Raw genomic sequence first — 8,247 nt, 5'->3', positions numbered from 1 at the left:
CTGAGGTTGTCATCTCTTGTATTATGAACCCCCTTCTCCATCAGTCAGTGTGACCAGCATCTACATGAAGAGTCCCACGGTTGGCCTCTTGTTCCCCTGGTGAACCAACTAGATGTTACTACTGCTCTGCTACAAGGCAAAAGCTCCTAACTCAAACTCGTTGGAAAAGGTGAGACTTCTGCAAAGTGGACTTTAAAGAAGGGGCACTTTTTGCTTATGAAAAGAAACCAGTGAACCCTCTAAGATTAATAAAAGGGAGCATTTAACAGTTAAGCACATGATTTGGAGTGAAGACTTCGGCTGTTGTTATGCTGGTAAAGGCGGTTTAACACTCTTCTTGTTTCTCCTGTGGGCCCCCTTCATCAGGTATCACAAAGCCTTCGTCTGTGGCATAAAGATTGTCTACAATCCTCTGCAGTACAGGGCCATTTCCCCCCTCATTGTCCTGGCAAATCAGTTTAATGTTCATTAGCTTTCTGAAGCAGAAGTTTCTCTCCTCCAAGTCTTCAACAGTAAGTGTCAATACTTTAACCTGCTGAATCAATACAGCTACTTTATCATCTCCATCACCCACAGCAGGATTCTTCTGCACCATCCTGGGGACAACCTTAGGAGCTGCAGTGGTCCTCTGTGTTGCAGTGGGTCTCTGTGGGGCTGCACTACTGGAGCCAAGAGGTTTCTTCGGTTTTACTCAAAGCTGGAGTGACGAGAGAAGGAGCCACTGCAGTTTCTTGACCTTGTCTGGCAGCTACAGGATCATATTCTTTTCCATTTTAACTTGCATCAAAAAACTTCCTGAACCATTGAACAAACTCGAAATTGTCCTGAAATTTTCCTTTTACTAATTTAGCCACAGGAATTATTTTGTCAACACCCATCCTCTTGAAGCCTACTTGTAAAATTTTGAAGTTCTGGATATATTCATGTTCTAACTTAGCTTGGAATTTCATTTTTTTTCAAGGCAATAGAGTCAGGGAAGAGCATGCCCATAAACTGACAGTATGCAGCCCCTGAACACAACTGTTCTATTTTTATTAGATTCAACTGCAGAGATTCATTGATCCAAGCCAGCCTGTCATATCAACTTAGGTCATCACTGGTGACTGAAGTCAGTACACAGTCACTGCCATCTTTGCCTCTCACAGGACTCGAGTCTGCTCTCTGTACACCCAGCCTGGTTCAGTTTTCATCTCAATCAAACCTTTGGACCCTGCTTGCTGGAGAGTGATGACCTCACACGCATGCCACAGTGACAAACAGATGCTTACCTCTGCTTTCATCGTGTCCCATAAGTTTTGGTATCATGTGTCTACATTTTCATTAAATTCTAAAAGTCTTTAGTTTCTTTCTTTCTTCCTGGAACAAGTTATCATGGAGTAGAGCATTATTCAGCTTCCATGGGTATGTGTGTTTTCCATTGTTTTTGTTGGAATTCAAGACCAGTCTTAGTCCGGGGTGATCTGATAGGGTGATTATTTCAATCTTCTTGTATCTGTTGAGGCCTGTTTTGTGACCAGTTATATGGTCAATTTTAGAGAAGTACCATGAGGTGCTGAAAAGAAGGTATATTCTTTTGATTTAGGATGAAATGCTCTATAAATGTCTGTTAGATCCATTTGGTTAATAAGTTCTGTGAGTTTCACTGTGTCTCTGTTTAGTTTCTGTTTCCATGATCTGTCCATTGCTGAGAGTGGGGTGTTAAAGTCTCCCACAATTATTTGTGGGCTGCAATGTGTGTTTTGTGGTTTAGTAAGGTTTCCTTTATGAATGTGGGAGCCCTTGCATTTGGAGCATAGATGTTCATAATTGAGAGTTCATCTTGGTAGATTTTTCCTTTGACCACTATGAAGTGTCCTTCCTTATCTTTTTGAACACTTTTGATTGAAAGTTGATTTTATTTGATATTAGAATGGCTACTCCAGCTTGTTTCTCAGGACCATTTGCTTGGAAAATTGTATTGCAACCTTTTACTCTGAGGTAATATCTGTCTTTGTCACTGAGGTGTGTTTCCTGTATGCAGCAAAATGTTGGGTCTTGTTTACATATCCAGTTTGATAGTTTATGTCTTTTTATTGGGGAATTGAGTCCATTGATGTTAAGAGATACTAAGGAAAGGTGATTGCTTCTTCCTGTTATTTTTGTTGTTAGAGGTGAAATTATGNTTGTGTGACTATCTTCTTTTGGGTTTGTTGAAAGATTACTTTCTTGCTTTTTCTAGGGTGTAGTTTCCATCCTTGTGCTGGTGTTTTCTATCTATTATCCTTTGTAGGGTTGGATTTGTGGAAAGATACTATGTAAATTTGTTTTTGTCATGGAATACTTTGGTTTCTCCATTTATGGTAATTGAGAGTTTTGCTCTCCATTCATGGTAATTGAGAGTTTTGCTGGGTACAGTAGTCTGGGCTGGCATGTGCATTCTGGTAGGGTCTGTATGAGATCTTCCCAGGATCTTCTAGCTTTCATAGTGTCTGGTGAAAAATCTATTTGGATTTCTGTAGGCTTCATGTATGTTCATGGGCATTTCTTTCTTTAGGTTAGGGAAGATTTCGTCTATAATTTTGTTGAAGATATTCACTGGCCCTTTAAATTGGGAATCTTCACTCTCTTCTATACCTATTATCCTTAGGTTTTGTCTTCTCACTGTGTCCTGGATTTCCTGGATGTTTTGGGTTAGAAGTTTTTTGTGTTTGTGTTTTTTTTAACTGTTGTGTCAATGTTTTCTATGGTATCTTCTGCCCCTGAGATTCTCTCTTCTATCTCTTGTATTCTGTTGGCGATGCTTTCATCTATGACTCCTGATCTCTTTCCTAGGTTTTCTAACTCCAGGGTTGTCTCCATTTGTGATTTCTTTATTGTTTCTATTTCCTTTTCTAGATCCTGGATGGTTTTGTTCATTTCCTTCACCTGTCTGATTGTGTTTTCCTGTAATTCTTTAAGGATTTTTTTGTGTTTTCTTTTAAGGGCTTCTGGCTGTTTACCTATGTTTTCCTGTATTTCTTCAAGTGAGTTATTTATGACCTTTTTAAAGACCTCTATCATGAGAAGTGATTTTACATCTGGATCTTGCTTTTCTGGTATGATAGTGTATCCAGGACTTGCTATGGTGGTAGAATTGGGTTTTGATGATGCCATGTAACCTTGGTTTCTTTTGCTTATGTTCTTTTTTGTTTGTTTGTTTGTTTTTGTTTTTGTTTTTGTTTTTGTTTTTTTTTTTTTTCGAGACAGGGTTTCTCTGTATAGCCCTGGCTGTCCTGGAACTCACTTTGTAGACCAGGCTGGCCTCGAACTCAGAAATCCACCTGCCTCTGCCTCCCGAGTGCTGGGATTAAAGGCGTGTGCCACCATGCCCGGCTTTCTTATGCTCTTATGCTTGCCTCCATCCATCCGGTTATTTCTAGTGCTACTTTTCCTAGGTATATCTGACTGGAGCCTGTCCTTCCTGTGATTCTGGTTGTGTCAGAACTCCTCAGAATCCAGCTGATGCTGTGATCCTGTGATTCTGGGATCCTGTGATCCTGAGTTCCTGGGTGTGTAGGAGCTCTGGGATTCAAGATTCCTTAGGCACTCTGAGATTGTGCTATGGCCCAACTCCTGTGATCCTATGATCCTGTGATCCTGGGTGTGTTAGAGCCCCTGGGAGTAGAGCTTCCTTTGGGTGTTGTGGGATTGGCTGGGGAGTTCATGCCCAAGGTCTGTTCAGGGCAACTCTGATCCTATGATCCTGGGCATGTTAGAGTCCCTGGGAGTGGAGTTTCTTCTGGGTGTTGTGGTCCTATTGCTGTGGAATTTTTGCCAAGGTCTGCTAAGGGCACTGGCCCACACTGGACTGAGTCCCTGGGTGCCTGGGTCCCACTGGTCCCACTGACTCCCGGTGTTGGGACAGATGTGTCCTCCTCTCCTCTGATCCTATGATCCTGGGCATGTTAGAGTCCCTGGGAGTGGAGTTTCTTCTGGGTGTTGTGGTCCTATTGCTGTGGAATTTTTGCCAAGGTCTGCTAAGGGCACTGGCCCACACTGGACTGAGTCCCTGGGTGCCTGGGTCCCACTGGTCCCACTGACTCCCGGTGTTGGGACAGATGTGTCCTCCTCTCCTCTGATCCTATGATCCTGGATGTGTTAGAGTACCTGGGAGTGGAGCTTCTTTGGGTTGTTGTGGGACTGGCTGCAGAGTTCACTCCCAAAGACTGTTCAGGGCACTGGCCCAGACTGGAAGGTACCCATGCCTCTGGTCAGGTGGAGGTAGGTCCTGTGTACCTGGGTTGCACTGGTCCTATTGCTTTTTTTATTTTTTTAATTGTTTTTTATCTTTCATGCATTGGTGTTTTGCCTGCATGTATGTTTGTGAAGGTGTCAGATCATGTAGTTACAGACAGTTGTGGATGCTGGGAATTGAACCTGAGTCCTCTGGAAGAGTAGTCAGTGCTCTTACCCGCTGAGTTATCTCTCCAGCACTGATATTGCTGTGTTTTTAACAGAACCCCAAATTCTCACTATAGAAAGTTGTCATCACAGAAGGTAGTACCACAGATAGACATGATGTCTCCTTCAATTCTTGAGAGGCTGAGTCAGGAAGATTAAGAGTTTCAGGCTAACTTGGGCTACATAACAAGACACACATTTCAAAAAACTAAAAGCTGGGGCTAGGTGTGGTGACTCAAGGCCTGTAATTCCAGCTTCTAAGGAGGCCGAAGCAGGAAAGTCACAGGATGAAGCTCATCTGAGCTACATGATAAGTCAGGGCCAACATGTGAGACTTAGAGAGACAGTGTCTCAAAATAAAAAGAAGGTGATAGGGATATAGTCAGTAGTAGAGAACTTGCCTGAATTCAATCTCTAGTAGTACTTGGCTGGGAAGTGTAAAGGGGTTATAAAAGGTGTATTATTGGGCATATAATATGTAGAAGTACAAAATATTTTTTAATGACAGCAAAAAGAGCAAAGCCAAGATTCATATTTGGAGTCTTTTTTTTTTTTTTTTTTTTTCATCTCTGAGTTACAAGTGTGACCTCTCTCAGAATGTGCCCTTTGGTTTAGAGTAGCCTTTTCAGGTGCTGGAGTTGGGCCACTGGTGTCTAACTTAGTTGGGGTTCTAGGATTCTAAAAATCCAAGAGGCAGGGAATTTTTAAAGTGATGACTTCAGACTGTGAGTGCACCACCTACAGAGAGATGGCAGGTCAACCCCACTCCTTTCAAACATATGGGATGCCCTTCCTTGCACTGTTAACAGCTTAACTCCTAATATCCCCCTAAACCCAACTTCTCTCCTTCCAGGGACCTTATCAGGATTTTTGCCTCTAGTGGACAAACATAAGTTCTTCAGCCTTTTACAGGAGACCAACTTGTTGAGGTTCACTGGACAGACAGGCAGTCTTACTTTTCCCTGCCCTGCTTACAGAGAGCCCAGCCTAGAACCTGGCTTCCAGGGACTGCCCTGACTATGCACAGGACAGACAGTAGTACAGAACCTGGAGTCTTAATGACTTGAGCCTGAATGTATGAGTATCTGATCCAGTCAGGGGAGAACTGAGGAGAGAACTCAGCTCTAATTTTCAGGTGACCTCAACCTGGAACAGTCTAGATACAGACTTCAGAGATGCCAGACAGGTTTTTTTTTTCCTTTTCCTCCTCCTCCTCCACCACCACCTCTTCTTTATCCTCTTCATCCTCTTCCTCCTCCTCCTTCCCCTGATCCTCTCCTCTTTTTCTTCTTCTCTTCCTCCTCCTTTTTGAGACAGCGAGTCACTATGTGGAAGTGGGCTCAGAGAGATCCCCTTGCCACTGCCTCCTAAGTGCTGGGAATAAAGGCATGTGCCACCACATCTGGCTTCCAGGACACATTCAAGGATCACCTGCTGTCCCTGCCAATATTTCTTCTTCCCACCATGTTGGCACCTCTGTTAATTCATGCTTAATCCAAGCCCAGGTATGCCTGGCAAACCATGAATGGGTCAGGTATAGCCTAAGGACTGAGGCAGGGACAGAGTCTTTGAGGCTGGAAAAGAGTAGCCTGGCCATATTATGATCTGAGATTCATGAGGAACATGGATGCCCTGACTGGGCTGTGCCTATGTTTGCTATGGGCCACATTTCCCAGTTGTTGGGGCAGGAGCAACTACTTGGAGTTTCTTCTATGGGAGGTGGTCCTGAAGAAGGCTGGACACTAACTCTTGTGACCTAGACTGAAGATTGTATGACTCTGACCAACCATCACATGGCCCCTGCTGCTTGAGCCTACTCTTGCGGTTGTCTGGTTTCCCAGGAAGAATCAGAGGCCAGATGATGTTTGCACATCCAAGAGGAAGTGTGGTATGCCGTAGTCTTCTCTCTCCTGTGTTTCACATTGTTCGGGGGCAGACTGGAGCCTGAGAATCAGGATGAAGGAAGTCTGGATGCTAATTTTCCTTGGTTCTTCATTCTGTAGACCCCTCTACATCTGAAAACCAATTGATGGTGCTGAGGCTGTGGAAATAACATTGTAAACACTGCTCTGTCCTGGGGCTACAGAGCAGGTCTGGAGGCCAGGGAACACACCAGTGCCTGAGTGACAGCAGTAATGGCTCTTCCCACTTCCCTATTGGCCATAAGGCCACTATCTGAATTCATTGCCAAGTACACCTCTCTCTGTTCCTCACTTAATGGCCTGTTGTTTTCTACAGTAAAAGATGCCCACCTTAGTTAGATTTTCCACACACCAACTCCAGTAGCAGGAGAGCCTGCCTTAGGAGACTACAATATGGATTCAGAGGCCAGCAAGCCTCCAAATAAAAATCCTAGCTCTGTCATCCCTATGTGGTGCTTTAAGAAAGTCACTTCCCCTCTCTGAGTCTTGACCCAGTCCAAGGGTCAGTCAACAGGGTCTGCAAGAGAGAGAGAATGGGGACTGAGGGACAAGAGACACAAGGAGTTGAGACAAGACAGGCTATCTGATCAAGGATCGAGTCTCCAACCTTGCATCTCAAGTCTTGAGACTCGTTTATTGGAAGGCAACTATGGTTATATATAAGCGCAAGCTGGGGAAGTGCAGCTAGAGACACAACCACAGGTCCAGGATGTGTAGGAGAAAAACAAGATGCTATCAGTGTGTTCGGCTGTGGTGGGCTTCTTGCAAAAAAAAAAAACATCGTTCTAGTTAAACAAGTCTTTTGTCAGGGTGGGAAAAGTACCACTTGTGAGTAAATAGCCTGAGACAGCTGCAGAGATGGTAGTCACTTTCTTCTAGGAATCGGCTCCCATCAGAGGTCTGGGAGAAGGGGCAGATTTCAGCAAGCTCGGGCTCTTATTAACTAGCCTGGGTTTCTATTAACTATGTTTCTTGGGATCCTGGGTATTGTCCTCGGGATCAAGGAAGGGTGTTGATCTTTGGCCAATTCATGCAGATCTTGTCTGCTGGACCTGGGATCTGAGGACCTTGAATGAAAAAAAAAAAAATGGGAGCAGACTACATACTGTCTAATGCTGTAGACAAACTTACTTTAGTTTCCGTGTGCTTTTTATATGCAAAGGTAACCAAAGACAGCAATGATCCAAAGAAGATTGTTTGAGTTCAGACAAACATGACCAGAAAAAAATATGTAAATAAATGCCAGTAAGCACATACAAAATTTCAACAGAGGAGCACTTCTTAGAACTTTCTCAGAACAGACCAATTGAAATACAGTTGCCTGGCTCATACTATAGAGTACATGTGGCAAAGCATGAAATCAAGGCAGAAGGCCATATCCAGAATCAGAGTACATTAAGGAGTTTGGGTTCTACAGCTATGTTCTGACACCCAGAAAGAATAAGTATATTTTATGAGTTGAAAGTAAAGTTTTATCCAAGAACAATCCAGGGAACAATACGTACCAGGTAGAAGGACCTCTGCCTTATCTCCTGGAGTGTCTCTCAGTTCCCCAAGTCGTTGTTTACCATGTCTCATTCTTTTGACCAAGTTCCAACAGGGGGCAATACTACCTTAGAAGAGGATACAAAGGGCAAGGGACACCGGAGGCCTAAGAGATAGAGAGAGGATCAGTCGGAAGGGAGACCTGCGAGCCAGGCAAGGAAGAGGGAGGAGATTGGTGCTGTCTCCAAGTAGCAGGATTAATGTCCCTTTCAGAGCCCGTTCTTGTCCTTGTTGTGGTCCTAGGAACTAGATAAAGCAGTCCAGGAATGAGTGTAGAGACGGTAAGTTAAAATGCCAAGGTGGGTGAACTACAATCAGATTAGGGAAGGAGCTTGTTCAACAGTGACCCCCATTCCCCCAG

At 43.9% G+C, this 8,247-nt stretch overlaps 1 pseudogene; it reads right to left on the bottom strand.

Annotated features, from left to right (window-relative positions):
• Nucleotides 1-325: 325 nt before the first annotated feature.
• Nucleotides 326-1,133, bottom strand: LOC110337823 (annotated as a pseudogene).
• Between the last annotated feature and the right edge of the window lie 7,114 nt (nucleotides 1,134-8,247).

This window comes from Mus pahari, chromosome 20 (genome assembly GCF_900095145.1).
Source record: "Mus pahari chromosome 20, PAHARI_EIJ_v1.1, whole genome shotgun sequence".
In the NCBI taxonomy this organism is placed as follows: domain Eukaryota; kingdom Metazoa; phylum Chordata; class Mammalia; order Rodentia; family Muridae; genus Mus; species Mus pahari.
This window is presented reverse-complemented; position numbering and strand designations above follow the sequence as displayed.